Source organism: Balaenoptera borealis (assembly GCF_965194805.1).
Source record: "Balaenoptera borealis genome assembly, chromosome: 16".
Taxonomy (NCBI): Eukaryota; Metazoa; Chordata; class Mammalia; order Artiodactyla; family Balaenopteridae; genus Balaenoptera; species Balaenoptera borealis.
The window spans coordinates 7,095,190-7,112,639 of NC_138872.1; the positions used below are offsets into that span (position 1 = coordinate 7,095,190).

At 41.0% G+C, this 17,450-nt stretch overlaps 1 protein-coding gene and 1 long non-coding RNA gene across 2 annotated transcripts in view; one reads left to right on the forward strand and one right to left on the reverse strand.

The window, feature by feature from the left end:
• Positions 1 to 17,450, forward strand: part of CBLN4 (cerebellin 4 precursor) — a 331,585-nt gene that overhangs the window by 264,099 nt on the left and 50,036 nt on the right. The window lies entirely within an intron of this gene.
• The window catches only part of LOC309614417, a 33,599-nt gene continuing 31,460 nt past the window's right edge, over positions 15,312 to 17,450 (reverse strand). The window contains exon 2 of the long non-coding RNA XR_014236163.1: positions 15,312 to 17,066. This is a non-coding gene — a long non-coding RNA (uncharacterized lncRNA). The remainder of the gene's footprint in view (positions 17,067 to 17,450) is intronic.

The window sequence follows — 17,450 nt, forward strand, 5'->3', positions numbered from 1 at the left end:
TCTCCAACCTTTACACTGTGCCTCCAGGTATGATCCTGGGATCCTCGCCCCCAGGTGAAGTAGCAGCTCTAATTGACTGAAGGTTCCCCTGGCTTGCTTTTGTCTTTATTGGAACAATAAAAGGATATGAAACACGACGAGCAGGAGAAAAAATTGACCAGCATGGCAGTTCCTGATCAGAAGACACTCTCCTTTGTCTAACGGGGTCCTAAGAGAATGTAACTTTGGGGCATCACTATTTTTGCATTTGCTTCTGGACGGTGTTTGAAAGCCTTTATTTAGAGCTTCATCTTGCTATCGCTCAGCAAAGTTTACCAGTCATTGAGCGCCGTGATTCTCTTTTCTCTCTCTGAGTAGAGATTTATAGCATCCTCCATAAATGACCCCCGATGGTCAGATATGTGCCTGAAAATGTAGTTAGAGACGAGTCCGCAGTGCCTCAGGACCAGGAGAGAGATGGCTAATCTTCAGGGACCTGAGAGGTGGCAGGGAACATCCACAAGTCGTGCCCACCTGGCCCCCCATCTCAAGCAGGTAGTTTATTGCAGGCGAATTTCAGAAAGCTCTCCTCCCAAGATTGTCGTCATTGCTTTGAAGTGCTCCAACTTGCTCTAGGGCCACGGAAGAGAAAACTTTCAAATACCTTTATGTGAACCGATTTTTCCAGCAGACCACAATTCACAGGAAAACCTGCGTACAGACCAAGCCTGGAGGGTAATCAATGGGACGAGGTGGAGGAAAGTTACCTCCGTTTAATTAGCCGTGGGCACGTGGCCAATGTCAAGAGCACCTGCGAACGTGGCTCCGCTGCTTAATTTCAGACTGTTTTATGTTCGGGCATCGCTCTTGTCTCCCAAGCTTTGTCAAGATCGTTTTACCAAGAGCACTTGCTGGAAAGCCTTTTAGGGAGAAAAAGGCAGATAACATATTCTGTCAGGCAGTAAGGCAGCCACTTAGAGACAGCACTTTGATTATATTCTTTGAAAGAAAGAGAGAATTGGGTTTTAACTACTATCCCGAATCCCTCACCTAAGGGGTAGAATTATAAAAGAACTTGTGTCACCCTTGTTATTACTGCATATTTGGACAACACTAGATAAAAATAGGGTTATGGGCTTCCCTAGTGGCGCAGTGGTTGAGAATCTGCCTGCCAATGCAGGGGACAAAGGTTCGAGCCCTGATCTGGGAAGATCCCACATGCCGCGGAGCAACTGGGCCCGTGAGCCACAACTACTGAGCCTGCGCGTCTGGAGCCTGTGCTCCGCAACAAGAGAGGCCGCGATAGTGAGAGGCCCGCGCGCCGCGATGAAGAGTGGCCCCCACTTGCCGCAACTAGAGAAAGCCCTCGCACAGAAACGAAGACCCAACACAGCCAAAAATAAGTAAATAAATAAATAAAATTTAAAAAAAAATAGGGTTATTTGTCAAAAATGGCTCATTATTTTAAAAAGCTTAACATAATAAAAATAAATTAAAAAAATGGCTCATTATTTTTATTAGAGCAGGCACTATGTGGTTTGTTAACACAGAAAGGAGTTTCCTGGGCGTGTTTAACCGATTTGACCTGAGATGTTCTCCTGATGGTTTAGGCAACAGAGCAGAGTCCCTGGACCCACTTGTTCTGTTGGTTTCCTTGAATAAAGCAAATGAGCTTTAGAAGAAGGGTTTCAAATGGAGCTTTCCCCCACCATTCCCAAGTCGTTATGAAAGACCTTTGCTGGTCAATGGGGAAAGCCTTTGAATAATTTTCTGAATTTATTTGTTTCCCTTGTATACTAGTATAAAACCCCATAAAGAGAAAATACAATTACATTTTAATCCAAATAAATATTATTCATTTTTTACTAAAGTGTGTTGGTGGGCAGAGGGGCTACAAAGTTGAATGACATCAACTCTGCCTCAAGAAGATCCTAGTCCAGTGGGAGAGATAAATGCAATGAACATTTTTATTTTCTTTTAATTGTTTTGATTTGTTTACCCAGTGCCTTTTCTGGAAATGGTACCTCCACCCTATGAACACAGCAAACAATCAGTGGACCAGCACCTAGTTATGTCATGACACTGCTTGCTGCCTTTGCCGTAGTTAATTGTTCAGGCATGAGTACCTTGTTCTAGTTGGGCAAATGAATCATTTCCCCAAGACTTGTGGATTTGGGAAAAAACAAGAAAACGTCTACAGTAGTAAGTCATGCGTCTGCTGATTCAACACAAGTTCAATGTTGAATGTATCTAGGTGTTAACAGTGCGAAAGGAAAGAAGTCTCTGCTTTCATGGAACCAGTGCTGTACCGGTGGGAAACATTTAAAAAGTCCTGGTTTGTCTATTAGGTCTTCCATGCATTTTTTGACTGCGTTGTTTGTTATTTTGATATTGAGCTACGTGAGCTGTTTGTATATTTTGGAGATTAATCCCTTGTCGGTTGCTTCGTTTGCAAATATTTTCTCCCATTCTGAGGGTTGTTTCTTTTCATCTCATTTATGGTTTTCTTTGCTGTGCAAAAGCTTTTAAGTTTAATTAGGTCCCATTTGTTTATTTTTGTTTTTATTTTCATTACTCTAGGAGGTTGGTCAAAAAAGATCTTGCTGTGATTTATGTCAAAAAGTGTTCTTCCTATGTTTTCCTCTAAGAGTTTTATAGTATCCAGTCTTACATTTAGGTCTTTAATCCATTTTGAGTTAATTTTTGTGTATGGTGTTAGGGAGTGTTCTAATTTCATTCCTTTACATGTAGCTGTCCAGTTTTCCCAGCCCCACTTATTGAAGAGGCTGTCTTTTCTCCATTGTATATCCGTGCCTCATTTGTCATAGATTAGGTGACCATAGGTACATGGGTTTATCTCTGGGCTTTCTATCCTGTTCCATTGAGCTATACTTCTATTCTTGTGCCAGTACCATATTGTCTTGATTACTGTAGCTTTGTAGTATAGTCTGAAGTCAGGGAGCCTGATTCCTCCAGCACCATTTTTCTTTCTCAAGATTGCTTTGGGTAATTGGGGTCTTTTGTGTTTCCATATAAAGTTGTAGAATTTTTTGTTCTAATTCTGTGAAAAATATCAAGAGTCACATGAAAATATGCTCAACATCACTATTTATTAGAGGAAATGCAGATCAAAACTACAATGAGGTATCACCTCACACCGGTCAGAATGGCCATCATCAAAAAATCTACAAACAGTAAATGCTGGAGAGGTTGTGGAGAAAAGGGGAACCCTCTTGCACTGTTGGTGGGAATGTAAATTGATACAGCCACTATGGAGAACAGTATGGAGTTTCCTTAAAAAACTAAAAATAGAACTACCATATGACCCAGCAATCCCACTACTGGGCCCTGAGAAAACCATAATTCAAAAAGACACATGCACCCCAAAGTTCATTGCAGCACTGTTTACAATAGCCAGGACATGGAAGCAACCTAAATGTCCATCGATGGATGAATGGATAAAGAAGATGTGGTACATATATACAGTGGAATATTACTCAGCCATAAAAAGAAATGAAATTGGGCCATTGGTAGAGACGTGGATAGACCTAGAGTCTGTCATACAGAGTGAAGTAAGTCAAAAAGAGAAAAACAAATATCGTATATTAACGCATATATGTGGAATCTAGAAAAATGGTACAGATGAACCTATTTTCAGGGCAGGAATAGAGACACAGAAGTAGAGAATGGACGTGTGGACATGGGGTGGGGAGGTGGGTGGGATGAATTGGGAGATTGGGAGTGACATATATGCACTGCCATATGTAAAACAGATAGCTAGTGGGAACCTGCTGTATAGCGCAGGGAGCTCAGCTCAGTGCTCTGTGGTGAATTAGATGGGTGGGATGTCAGGGGAAGGAGGTGCAAGAGGGAGGGAATATATGTATACATATAGCTGACTCACTTCGTTGTACAGCAGAAACTAACACAACATTGTAAAGCAACTATACCCCAATAAAAGAAAGTCCTGATTTGTAGCATTTTTCAGTTTCCATGGTGTCATCAGTTTAACAAGTGGTTCACAAAATTCCTGCTTATTTGACAGTTAGCTGTCATGAGCCCATGTGAACTAGCCCTGGCACACCTCTGCATGGAGCTCCCGTTATATCATGATAAGACAGAAGTTAAATGGGTAAACTAATAGCTAAACACAATACTTTCATATTTGGATAAATGCTATAAAGCAAATAAGCAATGGAATAGGACGTGAGCAATTAAATGGGAGCCAACTGTCAAAAATTCAGGGATTTTGTGAGCCACAGTTGCGTATGATAAGTACCCAGTAAGTATTAGCTAGGGAAGTCCTCTCTTAGGAATCGGTGTTTGAACTGATTTATAACAATGGAAAAAGAAGTTGTCAGGCAAAATGCTTTCCAGGCTGAGGGCAGAGCAAATGCTGAGGGCCGGTGGCCAGAAAAAGTTTAATTCAGCGTGTTTATGTGAGGGTGGGGAGAGTACATGAGATGAATGGAAAAGTCTCTGGTTCCTTGAGGACCAGAGAAGTCTAGAAATTCATTCTTCAGAGAAAGAGGGGGAGAGGGAGAGAGAGGAAGGAGAGGGGAGGAATGAAGCAGGTACACACAGAAACATAGAAAGACTTGGATAAACAATGATGGGAAAGCTTTCGCAGCATTTGAGTCCTCATTCTGGACGTCTCTGAGAACCAGTTGATTTCCTGCCTTGGATCTGAAAGTATCCAGTATCCTTTACAATAAATTCCTGTTCCAATTAGAATTTTGTGACTTGTTACCAAAACAGTTGTGACACTTTTTTTTTTTTTTTTGATGTGGACCATTTTATTTTTAAAGTCTTTATTGAATTTGTTACAGTATTGCTTCTGTTTTATGTTTTGGGTTTTTGGCCGCAAGGCATGTGGGATCTTAGCTCCCTGACCAGGGATCAAACCCACATCCTCTGCACTGGAAGGCAAAGTCTCAACCACTGAACCACCAGGGAAGTCCCATGACACAACTTTTGTGTGCTGGTACACACACACACACACACACACACACACACACACACACACTTCATTTTCCCTCCAAGATTTGAAAAATTCAGAGTAATCCTCTTGGCAGATGATGCATTTACAATCTAAACCCAGAGAACGTATTGTTGGGCTAGAAGGCATTGTTCACATGCCCGAGTTCGCCACCGAGCTTCATCGCACACCAAAGCCTCAGAAAATAGTTACCGGAGAAGTGAATAAGGGACTTAGTTATGTTTCAGGAAAGAGTTATCAAGTTTGAGTACGCATCGGAAATAGCCTTGTTTAAAATGCGGGTGGAAGGACGCTACCTCCCAGGATTCTACACTTTTAACAGTCACCCCAGTGATCGAGGATCCAGGGAAACTGAACCATGCTTCAGTAAGCTTGGATTTAGCAGAAGAACTTGCTGGAAAAGCATATAAGACTTGAGAATTATTCACACATTGTCATTCAGGAGGTGGCATGCACTGGCAAAAAAGTAGTCTGGGGCTCCAGTTTAACAGCTTAATTCATAGGTTTGGGGGAGCCATCTTCCCTTGGGTTCTGATACATGTAAAATGAGAGGGTTTGATGATGTCAGTGGCTCCTTCTATTGGCTCCGACCTTCCGTGACTGGCTTGGTGATCTTAGGAACCGCGCCTACCCTCCCGGCACTGTAATTTCTGCACTGACAATATGGCGGCATCACTCAAGCCCCTCGCTTCCCTTGGGCGATGGTTCTTAGAATATTGATGAGAAAACACCTCCTCAAAAGTGGTCATTTTGTCTTAGAACTTGGGCCAGGTTCTCCTTCCTTCATCTGTGGAATGAAGTTGTTGGGTAGATCTCTGTTTATCAAAGGGTTGAACATGAATCTGAGATAATTTTAGATGGGAAGAGGACACACTATTAAACCTGAATTGTATTCAAGAATGTTGGTGCTCTTTTAAATTATTCTCCAATCTTTTTGAAAAATTAAAGGCTCACTTTGAGGTTATTGTGGCTGTAACACTTTTACCACTGACAATTATCTCTTTTTAACAAAAAGAGGGGTAACTTCAACTTTTGAGTTTTATGTACCTGTATCTTCAAATATTTAACAACTTCCAATGGATACCTGCCATTTTCCCCCCATCTATGGGGGGAACCTAATACATAGGAAATCCATTTGAGTCTCCCAAAGAAAGTATGATTGTGTGGTTGAGATGACAAATTGTGAGTTGAAGAACTGTGCAGAGCATCCTTGGTTGGAGAAATGACTCAAGAGGATGAAAGTAGGACATTTACAGTTAAGTTCTTATTCACCTGATTCAGGTGTTGGTCCATTGGCAAGAAAGGTGAAGTCATTGTAAATATTTCCCGACTTCAGTTGCCCATGTGAAAATTTAGACTGCAAGGAGAGAATCATATGTCTACACTGGAGATATGATTCTTGTTAAGTGAGTTCTGAGTGTAGCTTATGTAGAGGCAGTTCTTATTGATATAAATACAAGTTCTGTGGGGGGAAAATCCTCTCCACCTCCACACAATATTTACTTCTTTCTAAACTCCAGTTTAAGCTGAAGTAATAATTTTTCAAGTCAGCCTTGACTTTTCCCGAGTACCTCACTCTACTGCTAAAATAAAAGTACAGGCTGCGCGGTGGAATCCGAATGTCGGATAAAACGGTGAGTAATTTTTTTATATAAGTAGGTCCCATGCAGTATTTGTCCCACATATAAGACACGCTTATACTAAAAAAATTATTCGTGTTTATCAGAAATTCACATTTAACTGGGCATCTTGTATTTTACCTGGTGACTCCAACCACACTTATGCAGCAAAGATAAAGTCAGATATTTCTGTGAGGTGGATCTTATTCTGATCTGGTGTTGGGGATGTTAACGCTTCTTGTTGCTAAGAGAGTTTTATAGACTAAGTCAGTGGCTCCTGAAATGAGTCCACACACGTAGCAAAATTTACACTGTTTCACGGCAGGATGAGAAAAAATAAAACATGATAAATTTCTTATAACACTATAGGTATTTAACTTTAAATAATAATAATTCATTTTGAGATTTTTTTTTCCTTTATTAGTAAAAAAATATTCTTCCATAAAATGATGAGAATAATCTATGGTAGGATGTTATTGTTTTGCTGAATGTTTTCATGTCCTTATTGGACAAACCAGAAAGTTGGCAATATTGTGACAGTCCCAATTTTTAAAATTGGTCTGAAAAATCCTAAAACTTAGGAACTGCTGGATTAAAATTTTAAAATCTTGCTAAAGTAGGTGACATGTTTTTATTAAATAGACTCACATCAGAAACATTGCATATTAAGGCTCTGTGAGCTACTCAGCGAAAGCTGCTCTGGAGGAGACCCCATTGAACATCACCGCATCTGTTGGGAGATGGAAGAAAGAATAAAAGTCATGTGGAAGGAGCACAAGAGTCTTTGGCTGTGTTCCTGTCTATTTATAATCTTTTTATTCCTCTCACCAAAAATACCAAGCCCTCGAGCACTTAGGGCTTCCATTTGTCCCTGACTCTCGTGAGGGTCCCTCTCGTTTGTGAGAGGATGAAGTAGCACCATATTGTGCCTCACCCCACGAAGTGGTCTTTTCTCCTGCGCTATTTTTATTGTTTGGTTTTAGTAAACAAGAATATATTTTCCAAGGGTTTCTTTCAAAGGTTCACGCTCTGGACTGGTTCTCTATGGCTATTTAACAAACTGCCCCCGAAACTTGGCAGCTTAAAGGAGCACATGTTTATGACCTCACAGTTTCTGTGGGTCAGGCAGGCTGGGCTGGAGTCTCACAGAGCTTCAGTCAAGGTGTCAGCCAGGGCGGGGGTTTCATCTTAAGTCTCAAGGATCCACTTCCAGGCTTCCTCGGTGGTTACTGGCTGGATTCAGTTCCTCGTGGGTTGTTGGACGGGGCTCATCGCGTTCTTCCTGGGTTTTGACTGGACGTCACCCTCAGTTCCTTGTCCACTGGGCTTCTCCATCATGGCAGCTGGCTTTCTCAGAGACAGCAATGAAGAGAGTCTGTTAGCGAAAGGGATGTTACTGTCTTTTGTAACCTGATCACAGAAGAGATCTCCCATCACTTTTGCTGTATCCTGTTAGTAAGAGGCAAGTCATGGGTCCCAGCCACTCCAGAGAAGGCAGTTACACAGAGTGTGAATACCAGGATGTGGGGATCACTGTGCATCATCTTAGAAGTCTGAGTACCACTCTCAGACTCGCCTCCTTAATTCTATTTTTCTTATTTCATCCACTACTACTCCCTACCTAAGAGGTGGATGTGTAGATCAAGGTCATATCAAAACTAATCTCATCTGTAATAGATTTACCATTTCTGCTAACAACACTGTCATAACAGGTTCACAACGTCCATTCATTAAGAAAAGATTTTAAGACTGTGAAATTTTTAAAAAATGTATATGCTGAAGTGAACTAATGGTGGAAGAATTTGACTCTACTGGTCATGCCTTTCACTGCTGCATGCTTTCTACCATCACAGATTTATCAGGGACTTGCTACACAGTAATAGCTTCTTGGGGTTTTTCATCTACTAAATCCTTTTTTAAAAAATAAATGTGCATTTCAGAATGCTGCCTTGATCTTCTGTATTTAGTGACAGGCGAAGTAAGGGGTTATTCAAGAGGTGGCCGTCAAGCAAGTTCCACACCAATTTGCTATAAATTATTAGGACAACATGTCAACTCTTGGGACCATAGATTTTTAATGTAAGTGCCTTAATTGTATGCATGTTGCTTGTATTAGATGAAAAGAGTATAGAATTTTAATGCAAGTGCTTAAACATGATCTTCCAAAGAGAACGCTGTCACTCAGGGATAATTAATTAGCTTTTAGACAAAGGAAAGGTTAGTTAAACAAGTTAAACATCACTACAAGATGTAATTTGTGAATTCTGGACTCTGATAATTACACAATTAGAACGCGTGTCTCCCTGTCGTAAGAGCGTTTTCCGTAATTTTGGCTCTGTACTTCAGAATTTCTTCTAGGGATTAATTCAGAAAATAGAGAAAGTGTTGTGAAATAGCCAGATATTTGATTTACCATTTCTTTTGTGGCAGACCATGTGTAGTTTAGTTTGCCCCTGCATGGAAATCATTTAATTTAACAGCACAATAAACATTTCGAAGAACATTAATATTTGATTACAAAGTTATATTATTATTATAATGTCATTTCTTTTCAAAATATATTGACTTTAGCCTCTCATGGAATTACCACTTTGAGAACAAAAGGAGGAGTAAATTCTCAGCATATGTCCTAAGCTAGAAAGCAGAAATCAGTCATACTCAGAGTTTCAGAGGTAAAACTAAAAAAAAAAAAAAAAAAAAAAAGATTGCTTAGAACTTTGGAACAATTAATGCACTTTTATAATGAAAGAAAATGTTCGTGCATAAATTCTGTCAAATATTTACTTCAGTCACTGAACTCAAGTCACTCAAACCAGTTGCTTGAATGAGTGGAAAGTGATTTTAACTGAATTGACTAATAAGGTCCATCAACTTCTATACTGTAACTTTAATGAATTTGGGGGAAAAATAGTTTACAATAAAATACTCTATATGAGATTTTTATCCATTAATTATACCATATTTGCTTTGTGCAGTGGTTCATGAACTACTTATGTAAGAAGATATGCCACGATTAATCAGAAATCTTGGGAAAGTAGTCTTGATTAGCTGAAATATCTGCTTAGCTCAAGACTCACCAGCAAAGACATTTTGGTTTCAAATTCTGTTGTGAAAAATATGACTCCAATTCATTTATCCAAAAATTCTATACTAAGCATCTGGTATTTTCCAGACATTGGTTCAGGCACTTAGGAAACACTGGAGAAAACAAGACAGGCAAGAGTCCTTGTCTTCAGGGAACTGACACTCTGGAGAGGAAGACAGACAATAAATGTAACAAATTAGTAAGTTATATGTTTTTTTCTTAAGGAGGTGATAGGTTACTAGGGCAAAAAGAAAAATCTGTGCATGGTGACGAGACTCGTCAGCGGAGAGGGTGGGTAGGCACCGCTGGCTGTATTCAATGTGATCATCCGGGTGAGCCTCATCGAGGAGCTGCAGAACAGCCTTACGAAGGTGATGGAGGAAGCTGAGTAGATGGATATTTTGGGGAAGAACATGTCAGCAGAGGGAGAGGCAAGGCAAGGGCTTCCAGTGGAAGTGTGCAAGGATCAGTGTGGATGGGCTTATTTTTATTATATTGCATAGAATGGCCAAGATGGAAATGTAATGTCATGACCAAGGAATTTAGAGAGCTGTAGGGCAATTTAAAAGGGAATGTTCATCATTCAGGCCTGTTCATTGGAAAGGTCACAGAGTTGGAGTTGAATTTGTACGCACTCCGTGTACTTAGCACATGCGAGGAAGTTTTTAAAATCCAAAAAAGAATTTGACATCACCTTTGCCCTCAAGGTGACGAGACTAGCTTTTGTAAAATAAAAATTGAGTAACATGACATCGCTAAAGCAGGGAAGTATGAACAAATGCTGTCAGCATTCATAGGGAGATGACTGGAAATACGTCTTGTCAGGGAAGCTTCTTGGAAGAGGGAGAAGTCGAGCTGGGTATTCAATTAACAATGGGACTGGGAATTCGAGTGGGAGGTGGCGCTGCTCTCCGTTCTTGCTTATCACACTCGCCTACTTTCATATAAATTACGGGGCCTGGTACTTGGGCAGCCGGTCCCCAGGAGGTTCCCCGGTGGTCGCAGCGTCCTGGTGTTCACAACCCCTGTGTAGTCACCTCACGCGTTTTACCAGGTTGGGCTGTGTGACCAGTAGAATCCAGGGGAAATGATGGTATGTCACATCTGAAATTATGTTATAAAAGACCCTGTGGCCTCTCTCTCTCTCTTTCCCCTTGCTCAATGTCTCTCTCTCTCTCTCTCTTTCCCCCTGCTCAATGCCTCTCTCTCTGATTGCTGTTCAAACCAACAGCTGTGTGAGTGAACCGTCTTGGAAGCTGATTCTCCAGCCCCAGTGAAGCCTTCAGATAACTGCAGCCCCGGCTGACAACTTGGCTGCAACCTCTTTAGAGGCTCCAAGCCAGACCCAACCAGCTATGCTGTTCCTGGAGACCTGACCCCCAGGAGTCGTGTGACCTGCATGTTTTTCCTTATAAGCCACTAAGTTGGGGATAATTTTTTTACACAGCAGTAAATCCTTAATACTAGATCAAGTACAGCTTGGCCATAAAATAAAACTGATCAGAAAAATTGGAATCTCTCTTCCTAAAACTCTTAAGGCACAAGAAGAATTTGAGTAGTAGCTAGAAAGACACTCTTTTGGCTGCTAAGAAATGTAGTGAAGCTAATGCAATTGTTGTCCACCTAAGCCAGGATGTCAGTGAGCATCTGTGGGAAATTGTTTTAAAACAAAGCAGATAAATGAGTAAAACTGAAGACCATTTAAGACAATTCAGGTCCTCATATACTTTTCCAGATTAACAATACCAATAAATACCGATAACACAATAACAACTCAATAATAACTACCATTTATTTAGAACTTAGAATGTTGTACAAATAATACACTGCCTTATTTCATCCTCAAATAATTCTATGAAGCACGTGCTATTACTCTCATTTATATGAGTAAAGCAAACAAAATTCGGTGCAGTGCCTCTCCTTCTCAAACTGAAATTCAGCTTTGAAATATCCCTGAAAAGGCAGTTTTACTCTCTCCACTTTGCAAGTGAAAAAACTGAGTCACAGAGAATAAGCAATTTTAAAGGCATTTTAAATAATTTTCTCAAGGATGCAGTTATTTAATAAGCTGCTGAGCTGGAATTTGAATCTGTATAATCCAGAATCTATATAACTGCAAATCTCACATACTTTCCACTGTGTCATACATAGCAAAATCAACTGACCATCCATAAAGATGTTTGTTGAAATAAACATACATCACATAAAAAATAATGGCAATAATAATAATATCATGGTGATACCTGACTTACACCAATCACGCTTCTATGCAGGTATGTGGTCTTGGAGCCTCAAAGACTTACTTGGATCAAAATATTTTGGCAATTCCTTTCCCTGCCCTCGTTTCTAGGTATTTTGGCATTTGGGATGGGGGATGGGGGATGAAGAATTTTTCTCAAAATGACAGAAAACGGATCATTTGCATGGGCAATGCCAGCTGGGGAGAAGAGAACATACGCTTGCATTCAGAAAAAGTTTCACAGGATGTAAAAAGAAACCATCTGCTTTTTCTTTTTGTTCTTGTTTAAGAACAGCTTGTGTTTGCAACTCACAATTTAAAACATGGTAATAACCTACAGGACTTTGTGAAGCATGAATCGTACTGCTTGTTTTTTCTCCTCATTTTTCCCTACTTATTTTTTCACTCTGTGTTTGCAGAAAGCAGAATGCAAAGGAGATATTTGCATGTTGCAACTTGGATAATAAGATTCTTCTGATCACGGCCTGAGTCTGCCTTTTTTTTTGGTGTGTTTTCTGGGCATTCCTGGCTTCCGCAATGAAATCCAGACAATACGAATCAAAAGTAATGCTCACCTTTGCTATAAGAAACACCTTAGGCTAAGACCATGGCTCGGTGCCCCTCCTGCTCATCCTCTGCAGAGAAATATTCCTGCGACCCGGCTGTACCTGCAACAGCACCTGGTAGGGACTTGGAAATAGTTTTTGGAAAAAACAGCAGTTTTATATGTTTACTCTTCTCATTAGCATTCATCTCGACAGCTTTGATATATGCCTTCTCTCTTTCCTGAAGATTTCTTAACGACTCAGACTTCACCGCCGCTGAAGTGCAAACCAGTGTACGAGCTTACCGTTTGTAGAAAGAAAGATGGAAGGGCTAGTGGAGTTTCCAGTGGAAGGGCCTTAAAGGTCCTTTGGGGTCAGCGATCAGACAATATTGTGAAGTGGTTAAGATCAGTTAGACTCTCTGAGTGAGAATCATGGATCCTCCAGCTTGCTAGCTCTGGGACCTCAGGCAAGCTACTTAACCTCTCTGGGTCTGAGTTCTCTTACCTACAATATGGGAATAATAATATTAGCCATCTGCAAGGGTTGTTACAAAGGTTTAGTGAGTTAGTTTGAAAGTGCTCAGGATGGTATTTTGAACACAGGAAGCACTAGTGAAAGAACCAGGACCTATGGCAGGAAATTCCCCCAATTTAATAACACCCTATCATGGTTTCCTGCAACATATAACACTCCCACCTGTATACACACAGTGATGGGATATACATAAATTTAACAGTATGTGCATACATATATATATATAATTATACATAAAATTTATTAAGCATCTCTCAAATCAGCATTGTAAAGCCTATCCCAGAGTTTTTCAACCTCTGCCCTACTGAGATCTTGAGGCAGATAAATCTCCGTCGCGGGGCCCGACCTGTGCCCTGCGGGATGTTGAGCAGCGTCCCTGGCCCCCACCCACTGGGTGCCAGTGGCCTATCCCTCCCCTGTTATGATAACAAGAAATGTCTCCAGATATTGTCAAATGTGCCCTGGGAGTCAGAATCGCCTTGGTTACTGCCAGTCTAATCGATCTTGCCCAACTTTAAAATCGCCAATATATGTGACCCTAAGTTCTGATGAGGAAAAAGAAAGGGATACACAAGGCGTCATTGGGCATCAAAGTAGGAAAATGTCTGCTGGTCCTGTTTGTACTAAGGCTTCAGGGAACAAATTGAAACTTCACTCTGTATATGTGCCCAGTAAGTGCGGATGTGCTAAATTTATTTTAAAGGAAATCACTGCAGACTCATTAAGCACTCAATTTCCTGTCTCTTTGTATGAACGTCTTTTTTTATAAATTTATTTATTTTTGGCTGTGTTGGGTCTTCGTTTCTGTGTGAGGGCTTTCTCTAGTTGCGGCAAGTGGGGGCCACTCTTCATCGCGGTGCACGGGCCTCTCACTATCGTGGCCTCTCTTCTTGTGGAGCACAGGCTCCAGACGCGCAGGCTCAGTAGTTGTGGCTCATGGGCCTAGTTGCTCCGCGGCATGTGGGATCTTCCCAGACCAGGGCTCGAACCCGTGTCCTCTGCATTGGCAGGCGGATTCTCAACCACTGCGCCACCAGGGAAGCCCCTGTATGAACGTCTTTTAAATTAAGATGTTATCTTCTTAATAAGTTGTAGATGGGGTAGCTCAGGCATGTACATCAGACTAGTGAGTTTTCTTGAGAACTGGAAGTTTCTGAAAATAAAATGCAAGAGTTAAAACTATTTTTGGAATGATTTTGAATTTTCTAATGTTTTGACATTGCGTTTTTGAAGTGGCAGCAAAGCCCTTATCAGTTTGTGGATATTAGTGCAACACTCATTAGCCTTTTCCAGAGGTTTTAAAAAATTAATTATCAAGCTCCCATTCATCAAATAGTTTAAATTATTCCCATTTATTTACATCTTTCCAACTATCTAATTGACTCTTGTCAAATTCAAGAGTTGCAGATGCAAAATTTTATTTTCTTTTGATTTTTAATTTAAATGAATCATTTTATGCAATGTGAACAATGAACACAACTGCAGTCAAGATGATCTGATGTTTTCTACTTGACTTTAGTCTCTCAGCTGCAAAAGCATAGCAACAATAGATGAAATAACAAATAGGAAATACTGAAAAAGACATGGCTATGCTTGGGAGAAGGATACGCATCTTCCCAAGCTGGGGTCCTGGTCTGGAATCAGGCAGCCCCGCTGGTAGGACGTTGCCTGCGGGTAACTGAGTCAGAGAACACGGCAAGGAGGTGGGAAACCAGCACCATGTTTGTTGCTCGGAGGCAAGGGCTGGGCTGGGCTGGGGGTACTCTGGAAAGGAACTGAAAAAGAAACTCCACAGACTGATGCCAGGGGCTATGACTTTCAGAAAGCTGAAGACCTAGGGAAATATGAGGCTGCAGACTCAGCCTTGAAACCAAGAACAAAGTCATCCCAACTCAGTGGCTGGATATGGAATATCCTCTTTGTCTCCACAGATGTAGCGTCTCGAATTGCCATTAAAAAACCAATGCTAGACTGGAGACTCAGAGGATTTGGTAAACAAATAAACAAAAGTGTGTGTGTGTGTGTGAGAGAGAGAGAGAGAGAGAGAGAGCACAGCTAAAAAGTGAAAAATATAAAAATAAAATAATCAAAGATTTTGTATGCATGTCCAGTAAGTGCAGATGTGCTAAGTCAGAACGGTTTGCAAACCAAGCACATGAGGTTGTCTAGTGCCAAGGAAGCTGCAAAATAAAAAATTGGAACAATTAAACTCATCTGGAAAACCCTAGTTTAAGGCAACAACTGGTCCTTGAGTGTGTAACATGCACTGTTAACAGTGCCTCACGTTGACGGAGCTTATGTTTTTATGGCATGTTTAAGAAACCCAAAGAAATAAGTACAGAAACTGCATCCACAAGGAGCTATAAATCCATAAGAAGCTATAAAACAAAAACAAGCAGCAATGAAATAAAAAACATGGAAATCAAATAGAAATCTTAGCAATGATAAGCAGCATCATTCAAATAAGGCATTCATTAAACAGCTGAATTATAGAATGGACATTGTCAAAAAGAATTTGTGTGGCCAATATAATTTGAGATTCTATGCTACAGAACAAAACTATGAAAGACCAGGAAGATGTTATGAAGATTGAGAGGTTCCAACATATGTGTGTTAAAGGATTTTTTTTTATCATGAACTCATGATTTTCATACAGATGAAAACTGAACCCATGTTAAAGACTTGATTTAACTCATTATTAATGAGGGAATCTGTAAGATGTTACAACTGGTTTGAAGAAGAAGCCAAAGAAGGACAAATTTATACTGAGTTAAAGGAATATTGAAATTAATTTACAAATAGACGATGGAAAAGAGGCTTTTTCCATGCAGAGTTGAGATTCATGCATGAGTGAATTGAACCTCCATGGGCCAGAATTTTCATATCTGTGGATTTTCCGTTTCAGGGGGTGGCAAATTATGCTCAGAGACTGAGCTTGTCTTTGCCAGTTGCTTATTTAACATAAGTTCACTGTGAGATTTATAAGAAATTCACAAGCTAATAGAAGATAGAATAAAATCTCTTAATAAGCCAACAAAGAAATAACATACTCCAAACAAATGATAAATTGATTACCCTGTTGTTTCAGGCAAGGGAGAATGAAAGGAAAACAGTCCAGATTTAGTTCAAGGTGCACCTTTGTAGGAGTTGGTACCAGGGAGAGAGGGCTTGACCAACCAATAGCTGAGGTGCAGCTGCCGGTGCAGAAAGGCAGGTCCCTCGCTGCTAGTACTTGGTTGCTAAGGAACCATGGCGCCATGCTGGCCTGCTCCAAGGGTTATCACTCCAGGGACCACTGCAAAGCCACTGCCTATGAGAATTCCTCCCCGAGGCAGGCACAGACGTCCCCTCTCTTGCCGAGGCTGCGGCTCAGTTTAACATCACCGCCCACCAAGAGTAGCCAGGCCACGGCAGGAGCATGATCTTCGGAGAGCTACATCAGCAAAAGGGTAGCTTTTGCCCAGGCCAAAACTCTTCGGATACTCCTCACAAACTCCCAGTATTTACGTTCTAAATGTCCCCTCACCACAGCTGCTTCTCCACCTGTTCTTATCAATAAGCCCCCAGCAACTGAGCTACTTATCAACCATCCTGACAAAACTCACCTCATTCTTATATCAAATCAACTTTACTTCAAAGAACAACTTCTTGTTTGGTTTGTCTTGTGTTGTCTTTGTCATAAACAAGTGGCTTAAAACAACTTCACTTAAATCATAAGCAAATGGATTTGAAATCATATCAAACCAACGCACCAGGGGCAAGAATTCTCTCCCATTGCTGCTGCTTACAGTCTGTACAGTTGTAAAGCAGCTCAAAGGCAAGGAAAGACTATAAGCAGATAACCCAGAAGCGTATGCTCAAAGCCAGGGGTTGGGGACTTCCCTGGTGGTCCAATGATAAAGTATCGCCTTCCAATGCAGGGGATGCGGGTTCGATCCCTGGTCAGGGAACTAAGATCCCACATGCTGTGGGGCAACCAAGCCCGCTTGCCACAAACTACAGAGCCCAAGCGCTCCGGAACCCACGTGTCACAACTAGAGAAGAGAAAACCCACACGCCACAACTAGAGAGAAGCCCGTGCACCACAATGAAAGTTCCCACGCCACAACGAAGATCCAGCATGCCGCGACTAAGATCCGACACAGCCAAAAATAAGTAAAATAAATAAATAATAAATAAATCTTAAATAAAAAAAAAAAAAGCCAGGGGTTGGCAAACTATGGTCTTGGGCCAAACCCAGCCTCCAGTTTCATTGGAATATGGCCACGCCCACCGGTTTGTCTGTTGTCTACAGTGGATTGTATCCTGCGTGGCAGGGTTGAAAAATTGTGACAGAGTCCATAGGACCTGCAAAACCTAAAACATAGTTACCATCTGGACCTTTACAGGAAAAGTTAGCCCACTCCTATTCTAAATGGAGTGTTCTACTGAACCACATGAACAGAAC